This window comes from Haematobia irritans, chromosome 5 (genome assembly GCF_050003625.1).
Source record: "Haematobia irritans isolate KBUSLIRL chromosome 5, ASM5000362v1, whole genome shotgun sequence".
In the NCBI taxonomy this organism is placed as follows: Eukaryota; Metazoa; Arthropoda; class Insecta; order Diptera; family Muscidae; genus Haematobia; species Haematobia irritans.
In genome coordinates this window covers 75,160,908-75,175,540 of record NC_134401.1, presented here as the reverse complement: position 1 = coordinate 75,175,540, position 14,633 = coordinate 75,160,908, and the positions used below count along the sequence as shown (strand labels likewise).

General features: G+C 31.5%; 1 long non-coding RNA gene across 1 annotated transcript; it reads left to right on the top strand.

Moving 5' to 3' along the window:
• The first annotated feature begins 213 nt into the window (after positions 1-213).
• On the top strand, positions 214-699 carry LOC142238542 (uncharacterized). Its single transcript, XR_012722751.1, has 2 exons — positions 214-314; positions 389-699. It is a non-coding gene; the product is annotated as an uncharacterized LOC142238542 (long non-coding RNA).
• Positions 700-14,633: the final 13,934 nt, after the last annotated feature.

The following is a 14,633-nucleotide window of genomic DNA, read 5'->3' as shown; positions in this document are numbered from 1 at the left end:
AGTGAAAATTATGTCTAATTTTATAATATTTTTTATTTCAAATATATTCTGAGAATAATTACAAAAACGTCCCATTAGTCCATGGATATGATTCCAATAATGTACCTACTGCATGGATTTTTCAATGTGGTAAGTTTTTCTATAAACGGTATTTTGTCCGTTTTCAATAAAACCAAAATTTCAATTTATTAAAAATAATTATTTTCACTTCCAGGTAGATAGGTCTTGTAATGGTAATTTTTGTGAATATTCTTACTGTTTAATGCTAATTAAGCTGATATCCTTATTGGCTCTAGGAAATACACTTGAAAACCGTAAGTTAAAATCAATTTTAACAATAGAATTTGATAATATTTTTCTTATATTTTGTATAACTTTGCAATTTCAGATGCTTATAAGTCAAATCCGCCCAACAAAAGTTAGCCAAAATCGATGAAATTGGACAATTCAATTGAATATAGCAACTTATGCCACATATATCTTTCATATGGATAGAAAACATGGAAATTTAAATTAATTAGTATAGTCCTAATAACATAGAATATTACTCTTTTGAAGAAGCAATTACTAACTACCGACAAGTAACTGCATCCAACGTACTAATAAAAATATTTCCTTTATTTTATATCATAAGCCATAGTTTTGTGTAATATAATAATAATTTTTTGAAATAAAATACTGGTGGTTATAGAAAATTGACTTGTTTTGTACGAAACATTTCTTAGTTGTATACAGGCTTGTTGTACCTTTGATTCCTCAATTTCTCTACTTTTTGGAAAATTATACCGACAAACAGTTTATTTCAAACCAATTTCTTAATACAGGTTTCCCAAAAAATCGTTCATTTTTCCGGATAGCAGGAATATTTTGAATGAGTTTAACTATATTCTTCCCACAGCATAGTAATAATGAACTAAAATACGATGCAATACATGAACTAATTTATAAGAAAATCATGAACTTATCTAGATGAAAAAAATCTTTGGCGCCAAATCATGGTCATTCTTACTATGGGCTAGTTCATTTTTCATAAAAAATAGTAAACTTTTTTTTCGGTGTAGAGGTTGATAGCAAGTAGAGGATGCTGATGAGGAATGTGGTAATTCCGAAACTTGCGTCCATCCAACCATCTTGCAGTCTATAGGGCTTTGCCCAAATAAATTTGACAAACATTATTTTCCTCTATTGGTTAAGCAACACTTGTAGTTTAGTCAATGTATGGTTTTAAGCTGAAATAAAAAAAAAAACAACAACAATGCTTAAAGAACAAAACCAACGATAACAAAACAAAACGAATGGAAAAATCTACATTTTCGATACCACCTCAAATCCTTCAGCTATGTTGGGTACAATATACAAATGTAAATATATTTAAAACTTAACCAATTTGAACACCAATTTGCATACAAAATCGCTAGACTTAAAATTTTAATGTTTGCCAAAAAAAATCGACTTATCAGTAGCCATTTTTAAATGAAAATGTGTGTATTTTGGCCATATTTGCCCAAAGCGAAAACACATATATAAGGGGGCTTTGTTTAAACCGATTGACCAACTTTACCACATTTACTAAAATGTTGATTATCCCAGCAAAAACTAGGTAACCACATCTCATTACAATTGGCATTACCAGGAGTAAAGCTGTCATTATACGTTGCATTACATTGCGGTGAGTTATAATGACTTACTTGTAATGACAAAAATAAATATAATGCCTAATAATTTTCGAATTGTTATTCTCAAATTTTTAGGCAATTGGCTTAATAAAATAGAATTGAAAGGATTGAATACTTCTTAATACGAATGAACTGAAATATTTTTCTATGCTAAGTGTTATTCGTATGTATGATAAGCTTTCTATAATAAAAAAAGTCAGAGTTATCATTTTATAAGAAATTTTACTAAATTTGGTTTTAGTTTTTGTTCGGTGTGTGTTTGTTCAGTGAATAAAATTTTCTTGTTCAGTAGTAAATTCGATTATCCCGCTAAGAAAACAGTATTAGTACAATGCCATTAGGTTATTATATGCTTCCAAACTTCTTTCAGTTTAGGATTTTTTTACTGAAGCAAGTAAATTTTATTATTTCACACAATAACACTAGTTTACAAAAAAAAATAATTAATGTACACTTAATGAAAGGCAACTTTTCGTATGTATTTTGATCTGCTGAATTCGAAAAAAAATATTTTTTTTTATGGGACGACATTTTTCGGTCGTTTTTCTTCTAATTGATCTTATTACTTACGTTAGAGTATCATCTATACGATCATGAACTTCTCTTCCAGACGTTTTTTCAATGGTTTATACTTTTCTGGCGGAAAAAGTCCTTTGTAATTTTTTTTGAAAATTTGGCTTTTCGCATCGAAAATTTTTGAACCACTTAACTTATAACAGATCCAATTTTACACGATTATTCGTCATCTTAATACCTTTCATTTAAGTACCAACGATATAATCGGACATTTTTAACTCGAGATATAATTTGTTTAGAGAGAAAAGAGTGAAAAAATAAAAATAACAGGATATCTCCATACCAAACTTTAAAACATTTTTTTTTCGATTTCAGCAGATCAAAATACATAAAAAAATCGACTCTCATCAAGTGTAAATTTTCAGTGTAAACTATTGTAATTTAACTTAATGTAAATAAAATGGCTAATCTAAATTGATGAAAACTTTTTCCTTTAGTTTCGAAGGCACTTTTTTCTGGGTGTATTACAGCATTACTCGCCATATTTTGATCCATTGTAATCGGCGATAGAAATCAATATTTTCGAGATTTGATTGCCTGAGACGAATAAGTGATTATATATTAGGTTATTATATGCTTTAAAAGCACTAATTATTTCATGGCCGAAAGTATGACTGGGGAGAAGTACTTTCCTCCTAGGACATGCGTATGTAAATGTAATCCGGAGCGATGCCAATTAATAAGTGGTTATTATTTTTAAAAACGGCTTACCTACAAGATTACCGGGTAATGAGAGTTTTTGCTGGGATACTCTCTGTTCGGAGTGAAGCTTTGGTATACGTGATCTATATATAAATCTGAACCGATTTCAACCATAATAAGAATGTTAATTCTACTCCCTGTGCAAAATATTACGTAAATCGGAGTACAACTTTGCCCCCGCACCCTCAAAAAATTGCTTCTCTAACGTATGTTCCAAACATATTTTGCAGGAAGCACATATATTATTGGTTGCTGCCGAAACATTAATATGTTTGTTTTATGTGAACATATTATATGTTTGGAAGCATTTTGAGCCCAAAAATATTATATGCTTGGAAGAAATTTACCCAGAGAAGATTGTGCTCATTCCCTCACATAATTTTCATTTCCAAGAAATTTTTTAGTTCTTGGCACCTTTTTCTGTAAACAAATAATGTTGATGAATTTTTTCAATTTTATAATTTTTGTTTTTTTTTTTTAATTTTACCTTTCGCCTGGACGGAGAATCGAACCGAACACTATCCACTGAGCTACGTATCTGTTATGGTCACCAGTAGACAATTATCGTTATATGTTACATTTATATAGTAGAGTTTGCAGCGACCACGAGCCCAAGCAAACATAACAATATTTAACAGAAACATACATTTGTTGGCCACGTGAAGCAGTGGTTGCTACGTCCGCCTTGTATGCAAAGGATTGTGAGTTCAATCCCTGCTCCGACCGAACACCAATTTTTTTTACTATATTCCATTTTTATTATGAAACTTCGAAATGTGGGTTATTAACGATTTACAGTCAGAAACAATGCTTGATATAAACGAAATGGACTGAGATTTTGTATAAAATATTATTTTTTATTGCAAAAATAACAATTTTGTAACAAAAAACTGTTTTTGGTATAAAAGTTTTAAATTTATTTATTTATTTTATAATATACACATAAATTTATTTAGGCGTGAACAGTTTTTTACTAACATTTTACACCATATTAAATGCACACCGAAAAAAATGAACTGTGTTATAGGAAGAATGAACTACCTCGCACGAAAATTGAACTAAATTTTACTCCATATTTTGAGATTTCCCCAAAGGTTTGTTAAAACCTTTAAATTTTAATTCCCTGTTGTACTTTATAACTGCAGTTCACGAAATTACACACTCTCATAGAAGAAAAAATAAACTAAAAGTAAAGAAGAAAATCATTGGCGCCAAATCATGACCATTTTAACCGTACAGTAGATCATTCTTACTATTTTTGGAAATCGTACGAAAATTTACTTTTGCTTTAGTTCATATTGAACTTATATGTACGGTCATTGAACTTTATACCCACATTTAGTTTATAAAATTTTTGAGACATACTTAACAAAAGTAAGATTTCATTAAGCTGTGGACAATTTCGATAAAAATAATAAAATTTAAGTACTAGCAAATAAAATTTTCCCAATAAATATAGGTTAAATTTAGCGTTAGTTTAACTACTCTAAACCAACTCTAAAAAGAGTATAGTGCCCTTTCGTTATTTTTATGAAAATCCCTTTGTAATTTTTGTATATTTTCCACCTTTTTTTACTCCCACCACCATAGAATGTTGATGGAGGTATAATAAGTTTGTCATTCCGTGTGTAAGACATCGAAATATCGATTTCCGACTATATAAAGTATATATATTCTTGATCAGGGAGAAATTCTAAGACGATATAAGCATGTCCGTCTGTCTGTCTGTTGTAATCACGCTACAGCCTTCAATAATGGCGCTATCGTCCTGAAATTTGGCAAAGATTCGTTTTTGGTTTGCAGGCAGGTCAAGTTCAAAGATGGGCTATATCAGTCCAAGTTTTGATATAGTCCCCATATAAACCGATTTCCCGATTTGGGATCTTGGGCTTATAAAAGTAGTTTTTATCCAATTTGCCTGAAATTGAAAATCTAGAGGTACTTGAAGACCATAAAAAGATGTGCCGAAAGTGGTGCCCATCGGTCCATGTTTTGGTATAGCCCCCATATAGACCGATCTCCCGATTTTACTTCTTTGGCGTCTAGAGACTATATTTTCTAGCCGATTTGCTTGAAATTGAAAATCTAGAGGTATTTTAAGATCACAAATAGGTGTGTCGCAAATGGTGCCTATCGGTCCATGAGGGTCTATGGTATAGACCCCATATAGACTTATCTCTCGACTTTATTTCTGGGGCTTCTAGAATCCGTAGTTTTTATCCAATTTGCCGGAAATTAGAAATCTAGAGGTATTTTAGGACCATAAAGAGGTGTGTCGAAAATGGTGCGTATCGGTCCATGTTTTGGTATAGACCCAGTGTTGCCAATTTAGCCTTTTTCCCGCTAGATTTGGCTTTTTTTGAAGACGTTTAGCGGGAAAAAATGCATTTAACTTTTAGCTTTTTTTCTGGCTTTTTTCATGACCCTTTTAGCTATTTTTGGTTTTTTTATTTTCGACATGTTTCTATTGAAATATGGATAAAACGGCGTTTTTGTCTAAGCCTTGCTGCAAGAATAAGGGTTTCCACATATTTCAAAGCTCAGTTGAAACATTAATAATGATTCCAGCCACTATGCGGGCATTTTTGTAGAAAATACACCTTGTTGTAAAGTTTTTTCATCATATTCATAAAAGTTATCATTTGACTCGTTTATCTTTTTTATGTTATTATAATATTCTAAAGTTATTACGATATTATTGAATTAAAATAGTAGATGTGAATTGCTTTGTGCACTGAAAAAATATTGTCATGAGGCCAAAGATTTCATCTCTTTAAAATACGAACGCGAATTTTGGTTATAATAGCATTTGTGAATTTCTCATATAAAAATTGTTTTCCTTGTCCAAAAGACGATAAAGTCGTTTTGTCCTACTTCTTTTCATGAAAGAAGGAAGAATTAATGAAATAGTCTTTAAATGTGAGGTTTACTTCTTCACCACAAACCAAAATAGCGTTCAAAAATAGAAGATGTTTTTCAACACTTTATTTTAAAAACGTATACATACAATAATTTCTACTTGAAGTCGAGTCTGAATTTGGAAATTTAAGTTGGCGTTAGCACGTTTTTAAAGCACTTTGATAGGTCATGAAGAAAAGGAAAATGTTTTTACTGGGAAATGTAAACTGTACACTGTTAGAAAAATATGTTTTTCAAATGTTCCGATATAAATGTGTTTCAGGCACAATTTTTAAACACAATATATTTAAGTGCAAACATGTAATGTTCCTAAACTAACACAAAATGTTTGGGACACATATGTTAATATGTTAGAATATATATTGTTTGGGGCATGAATGTTTCATAAAAATAATATGCGTGAATGTAAACATATATAAATTTACAAATTTCGAATAAACATATATATGTTGTGATACTTTATTCAGAGAGCGACAGAGAGAGAGAGAGAGAGTTAGTATAGAGAAAGAAATAGGGATGGAAACCGGGAGGGTTGAATAAAAAGATATCAACATAACACAGCGAGAGAATGAAATGAGAGCAATTTCTGTGAAACCGCTTGTATGTTGTTTCGGAAAACTGTTTTATAATATGGCCAAAAATTTGGTATGCTTAACTCTAAATATTATTTAATTTGAATAGTAGATTGAGTATTCGGAATAAAGAGAATAGACATTCGGAACCAAGAAAATAGACATTTGAAAAAAAAACAGCATATTTGTATTACAGAAAAAGATGCGAAGAACTCAAAAATTTCGTGGAAGTTAAAAATATGTGAGGGAATGAACACAATCTTCTTTGGGGAATTCTTCCAAGCATATACTATTTTTGGACTCAAAATGCTTCCAAACATATAATATGCTCACATAAAACAAACATATTAATGTTTCGGCGGTATCCAATAATATATGTGCTTCCTGCAAAATATGTTTGGAACATATGTTCACTGTTAGAAAAATATGTTTTTCATATGTTCCGATATAAACAAAATATGTTTCGGGCAAAATTTTAAAACACAATATATTTAAGTGCAAACATGCAATGTTCCTAAACTAACACTAAATGTTTGGGACATCTATGTTAATATGTTAGAATATATTTTGTTTGGGGCATGAATGTTTCATAAAAATCATATGTGTGAATGCAAACATATATAAATTTACAAATTTCGACTAAACATACATATGTTGTGATATTTTATTCAAAGCGACAGAGAGAGTATAGAGAAAGAAATAGAGATGGAGAGTTGACGAAAGATATCAACATAACACAGCGAAAGAGTCAAAAGAGAACAATTTCTGTGAAACCGCTTGTATGTTGTTTCGAAAAACTGTTTTATGATGCCAAAAATTTGATATGCTTAAGTCTAAATATTATTTAATTTGAATAAAGAGAATAGACATTCGGAACAAAGAGAATAGACATTTGAAAAACAAACAGCATATGTTTCCGATTTGAGACCAGCATTTTATGTATGTGAGGACATGTGTTTTGTTTATCATTTTGGCATTATGGTGCCAAAATGATAAATATGGTTTCTTGGTTCGTTAAAAGAAATCATGGGTCTTCATAAAAATAATGAAAGGGCACTATACTCTTTATAGAGTTGGGACAGTAAAATTAAATAAGGAGGAAATAGTGAAAAATTACACAGTAAAATTTATAAAAACAAAGTTTTGTTCCTCTTTATTAATAAGTAGTCCACGGGGAGTTGACGGACACCTTGAAATATAAAAGCGGACATTAAATTCGAGTTTTGAAGCTAAAACAATTTAAAAAGTTTATTTTCTTTAAAGTGAATTATTAAAGAAAAATAAAAGGCATTTTAGATCGATGGTGTTAAATGCTAGTAAAAAACTGTTCACGCCTAAATAAATTTATGTTTATATTATAAAATTATTTATGTATGTTTATACTCGACTCCACGTTCTTCTTTTGTTAGAGTTTTTGAATTCCTTCCAAATTTTAAAGTTTTGTACCAAAAACAGTTTTTTGTTACAAAATTGTTATTTTTGCAATAAAAAAAAATAATATTTTATCCAAAAATCAGTCAATTTCGTTTATGTCAAGCACTGTTACTGACTAAAAATCTTTAGTAACCCACATTTCGAAGTTTCATTATAAAAATTTAATATAGTATAAATATAAATGTGTCAATTAAAAAAAAAAAATCGGTCGTAGCAGGGATTGAACCCACGACGCTTTGCATGCAAGGCAGACATGCTAACCGCTGCTCCACGTGGCAAACAAATGTATGTTTCTGTTAAATAATGTTATGTTTGTATGGGCTCGTGGGCGCTGCAAACTATGCTATATAAATGTAACTTATAACGATACTTATCTACTGGTGACTAAAGGGTGATACGGTCAATATAAACTTGACGTATTTCTTTCAATTTTGCATTTAAAAATCCTGAACACCCCTCATTTTGAAGGTGTGTGTGTGTAGAATGTTGCTCCTATTTTGATTTTGGAATTCACTCTTCAGTTGTCAAAATGCCGTCCAAGCAAGAAGAGCAGCGTATCAAAATTTTGCTCGCGCATCGCGAAAATCCGAACTACTCGCACGCAAAGCTGGCAAAATCGCTAAAAGTTGCCAAATCAACCGTTACAAAGTAATTAAAGTGTTTGGGGAACGTTTTTCGACAGCCAGGAAGTCTGGCTCGGGGGGAAATCGAAAACCGGAAGCCGCTGAGACGACAAAGAGAGTTGCCGGTAGTTTCAAGCGAAACCCTAACCTCTCTCTCCGAGATGCCGCAAATAAGCTGGGTGTATCGTCTACAACCGTGCATCGAGCCAAAAAACGAGCCGGACTATCGACTTACAAGAAGGTAGTGACTCCAAATCGCGATGATAAACAAAATACGACGGCCAAAGCGCGATCCCGGAGGCTGTACACGACGATGCTGACGAAGTTTGACTGCGTGGTAATGGACGACGAAACCTACGTCAAAGTCGACTACAAGCAGCTTCCGGGACAGGAGTTTTATACGGCAAAAGGAAGGGGAAAGGTAGCAGATATTTTCAAGCACATAAAACTGTCAAAGTTCGCAAAGAAATATCTGGTTTGGCAAGCCATCTGTACCTGTGGCTTGAAAAGCAGCATTTTCATAGCTTCCGGGACTGTCAACCAAGAAATTTACGTGAAAGAGTGTTTGAATAAACGTCTGCTGCCTTTCCTGAAGAAACACGGTTGTTCCGTACTGTTTTGGCCGGATTTGGCATCTTGCCATTACCGTAAAAAGGCAATGGAGTGGTACGCCGCCAACAACGTGCAGGTGGTTCCCAAGGCCAAGAACCCTCCCAACACGCCAGAGCTCCGGCCAATTGAGAAATACTGGGCTATTGTCAAGCGGAACCTAAAGAAGACCAAAAAAACTGCTAAGGACGAGCAGCAGTGCAAGGCAAACTGGCTTTCTGCGGCGAAGAAGGTGGACAAGGTGGCTGTACAAAATCTGATGGCAGGTGTCAAGCGTGAGGCCCGGCAATTCGGATTTGGAAAAGCGAAAGCCTAACTGAATATTTTTCCTGAATTTTATACTAATTGAACTTGAAAAAGAAATTTAATTTGATTTTTTAAATAAACGATTTCACCGATTTACACGCTTTCCCTTGACCAAATTTTGACCGTATCACCATTTATAACAGCTACGTAGCCCAGTGGATAGTGTGTTGGCGTACAAACTGTATGGTCCTCGGTTCGATTATCCGTGCAGTCGAAAGGTAAAATTTAAAAAAATTATAAAAGTGAATAATTTCTTCAACATTATTTGTATTACAGAAAAAGATGCCAAGAACTAAAATATTTCGTGGAAGTGAAAATTACGAGTATGTTAGGGAATGAGCACAATCTTCTTTGGAAAAATATTCTTCCAAGCATATAATATTTTTGGGCTCAAAATGCTTCCAAACATATAATATGTTCACATAAAACAAACATATTAATGTTTCGGCAGTATCCAATAATATATGTGCTTCCTGCAAAATATGTTTGGAACATATGTTAAAGAAGCGATTTTTTTGATGGTGTTAGAGAAGCGATTTTTTTGAGGGTGTAGGTATTTTCTACAATTTTTTTATTTTAAAAAATTTTTTACCAAATCCAAAGCGTGCTTAGATTATTTAATATTTTAAAATAACAAGTAAATAAAATAGAGGTGTTGGGAAGGTAGCTCCCACAAAACGAAGGACTTCCAATAAAAAATTTGTGATAGTAATCAAAATGTATCGAATACGCAAACAGAGCTAATATGCCTTAGATATTGTTACAGTCTCACAGAAGTGGAATTAAAATGAAAATAATATGCATTTTAAGTGAAATAAAGCCTTTAAGTTTTGTTAAATTTCAATCAAAAATGTGACTTTTTATACAAAAAAATTTAGCTTTTTTCTAGCTATTTTTTTAGTATTTTTGAGCTTTTTTTAGCTATTTTTTTGGGCAAATCTAGCGGTTTTTGGTGAAACAATTCTGGCAACGCTGTATAGACCCCATATAGACTGATCTCCCGATTTTACTTCCTGGGCTTCTAGAATTCGTAGTTTTTATCCGATTTGCACAAAAATGTAAATATACTGGAATTTTAGACCATCAAGAATCTGTATCGCATTTATTTTTACCGTACGAGGTGTTTTTAGATGAAATTACAATATTTGGTCTATATATTATACGACATACAATTCCACCATTTGCTTAAGTTTACGTCATCATTACCAATTAGGTTAATCCAAACAATTATGATCCTTACAAGTCCTTGCTATTCTTATTTATCCAAATCTCCCCATATCTTTCTCACAATTTCTAATATTGTAATATTGATCCAAACAGGGAATTGAAACCAAATACCAACAAACCGTATGGTCTGTGGTTTCAAGCCATCCAGACACACACAAGTAAGAAATACAGTACAGATTTTCTACTACATATACTCGTATATAACTATATAGCACGTGAACGATATTTCACTCAGACACACTCACGATGGGAATTATTTACTCACGCACGAAAAATTGTCAAGGCACTTACGAGCGGTCGAGAATGAAATTAGTTTAATCATGCACACACTGTTAGAAAAATATGTTTTTCATATGTTCCGATGTAAACAAAATGTGTTTCGGGCACAATTTTAAAACACAATATATTTAAGTGCAAACATGTAATGTTCCTAAACTAACACTAAATGTTTGGGACATCTATGTTAATATGTTAGAATATATTATGTTTGTTGCATGAATATTTCATAAAAATCATATGTGTGAATGCAAACATATATAAATTTACAAATTTCGACTAAACATACATATGTTGCGACAGAGAGAGTAACATATAGAGAAAGAAATAGAGATGGAAACCGGGAGAGTTGACAAAAGATATCAACACAGCGAAAGAATCAAAAGAGAACAATTTCTGTGAAACCGCTTGTATGTTGTTTCGGAAAACTGTTTTATGATAAGGCCAAAAATTTGATATGCTTAAGTCTAAATATTATTTAATTTGAATAAAGAGAATAGACATTCGGAACCAAGAGAATAGACATTTGAAAACCAAACAGCATATGTTTTCGCCTTGAGAGCAGCATTTTATGTATGTGTGGACATGTGTTTTGTTTATCATTTTGGCATTATGGGCACAATTTTTTTTTTGGTTCGTTAAAAGAAATCAGGGGTCTTCATAAAAATAACGAAAGGGCACTATACTCTTTTTAGATTTGGGACAGTAAAATGAAATAAGGAGGAAATAGTGAAAAATTACACAGTAAAATGTATAAAAACAAAGTTTAGTTCCTCTTTATTAATAAGTAGTCCACGAGGAGTTGACGGACACCTTCAAATATAAAAACAGGCATTAAGTTCGAGTTTTGCAATTAAAACAATTTAAAAAGTTTATTTTCTTTAAAATGAATTATTAAAGAAAAATAAAAGGCATTTTAGAGCGATGGTGTTAAATGCTAGTAAAAAATTGTTCACGCCTAAATAAATTTATGTTTATATTATAAAATTATTTATGTATGTTTATACTTGACTCCACGTTCTTCTTTTGTTAGAGTTTTTGCATTCCTTCCAAATTTTAAAGTTTTGTACCAAAAACAGTTTTTTGTTACAAAATTGTTATTTCTGCAATAAAAAAAAAATAATATTTTATCCAAAAATCAGTCAATTTCGTTTATATCAAACACTGTTACTGACTATAAATCTTTAATAACCAACATTTCGAAGTTTCATTATAAAAATTTACACATTTATATTTAATAAATATAAATGTGTAAATTAAAAAAAAAAGTGTTCGGTCCGAGCAGGGATTGAACCCACGACGCTTTGCATGCAAGGCAGACATGCTAACCACTGCTCCACGTGGCAAACAAATGTATGTTTCTGTTAAATAATGTTATGTTTGCATGGTCACGTGGGCGCTGCAAACTATGCTATATAAATGTAACTTATAACGATAATTATCTACTGGTGACTATAACAGCTACGTAGCCCAGTGGATAGTGTGTTGGCTTACAAACTGTATGGTCCTCGGTTCGATTCTCCGTGAAGGCGAAAGGTAAACTTTAAAAAATTTATAAAAGTGAATAATTTCTTCAACATTATTTGTATTACAGAAAAAGGTGCCAAGAACTAAAATATTTCGTGGAAGTGAAAATTACGAGTATGTTAGGGAATGAACACAATCGTCTTTGGGAAAAATTCTTCCAAGCATATACTATTTTTGGGCTCAAAATGCTTCCAAACATATAATATGTTCACATAAAACAAACATATTAATGTTTCGGCAGTATCCAATAATATATGTGCTTCCTGCAAAATATGTTTGGAACATATGTTAAAGAAGCGATTTTTTTTGAGGGTGCACCAACGACTGAGAAAATTGAATAATATTTACCCACCTGACCACACGTTCGTTTATTCGATATAGAAATACTCTCGGTTTTTTTCGAAGAAAACTATCGAAACGATATCGAGAATGGTTCGAAAAAATTTCGAAAAACGTTCGTCTGTCGTGCTGTTATTGCCAGCAAATTCTTCGTTTTCGAAGGCTTGTTAGTGATTCGTTAAAGAAGGTTTCGCTATATCTATAATTGATCTTTAACGAATCTATTTCGAATTCGTTTTCGTATTCGATATCATTCCGCTTTCGAAGGTTTTCTATACTGTTTTATTCCCATTTTGTTCCCATTATAAGTTGTGTAGTAAAAGAAAATTTTCAAGTTTGTTCTTATTTTATTACAACACAATATAGATAATTATAATACAAAATAATATTGATATTAGTGTTGCGAACAAACTACTTAAAATAATTACATTTAGGAATATATATTTAAAGTGATTTAAGTTTATTAAGCCGGTCGTGGCTATGCCATTGAAAAGGACTATAATCAATGAGTTACATTTTCCTCGATACATCTGAAAATTAAACATGAAAGAAAATTGATAGTTTTTTCTCTTTCAGATACGCTAAGACACTTCATCCGCACTTAACAATTTCTTAAACTGAAATGACTTTTTAATCTCTGTCTTTGTCAAAAACAAACATGGCGGAACACCAACAAATAAGCCGAAAAATATTCGTTATGACTTCGAAACAACGAACGTTCGAAACTTTTCTATTGTCAAACTTTTCTCGAAATACGATGTTTTATTGAAAACATTAAGAACCAAAATTACAGTAGTTTTATATTTATATTTTATTTCTTTCCAATTTAATTTTTTATTTTCTGATGACCGTTGGAGCAAAGAAGAGTGAAATGAAACTACAACTCTCAAAAAACAATGAACCCCCCAAGAAGGAAAATTTTGGTTAATTTCAGAAAATTTTAACTAACATATATTACAAACACAGATTTCGCACTGATTTTACAAAAATAAATAAGTAAATATTTTTCAACAAATTCAAAAAAATTGATTTGACATAATTATTTTTTTAATTGATAAAGAAATTTTCGAAGTTTAAAGGAAAAAGTTGGAGTTCAAAATTGCAAAAATTTACACATTTTAAGAAATTCTGAACTATTTTAGATAGAGATATGAATTTAGTAAATCTTTTTCTTCATTTGTGTATATGTTTCTCCCTTTTTTAGTTCATTTAACTTACACACACAAAAAATTATTAAGGTCAAGAAAACATAACAATTCCATGAACTAAAATATAATTAAATTGGCTATAGTGTCACATAGGATTCGCTTTTTTTGATTGAAGAACATTGTCATGGTACTTAAAAATGACAAGTAATAATGGAAGTTGGGCACATTTCATATTTATTACACAAATAAGAAGTGGCAAAATCGCAAAAATGCAGATTAATTAAACTACTTATCCGCTTTTAAAAATTCTTTCACTATTATACGAGGGCGGTTCGGAAACTTCTTAGCCTATCAATGAAGAGAATAGCTAGTTTTTCAAAAATATTTTTATTTTTTAATATAATCTCCTGAAACTTCAATACACTTAGTCCAACGCTTTTCTAGCAATTCTATCTTTGATTAAAATAGTTTTCCTAAAGGTCTTCAAAATAGTGGTTTACAACTGCAATTGCATCTTCATTTGAGGTAAAACGCTTGCCAGCAAGAATTTTTTTTTTTAATTTGAGAACAAGTAAAAGTCACTGGAAGCTAAATCAGGAGAATAAGGTGGGTGGTCAAGCACCTCGTACTTTAATTCGTTGATTTTAGCCATTGTTAAAACACTCTTGTGCGCAGGTGCGTTGTCTTGATGAAAAATTA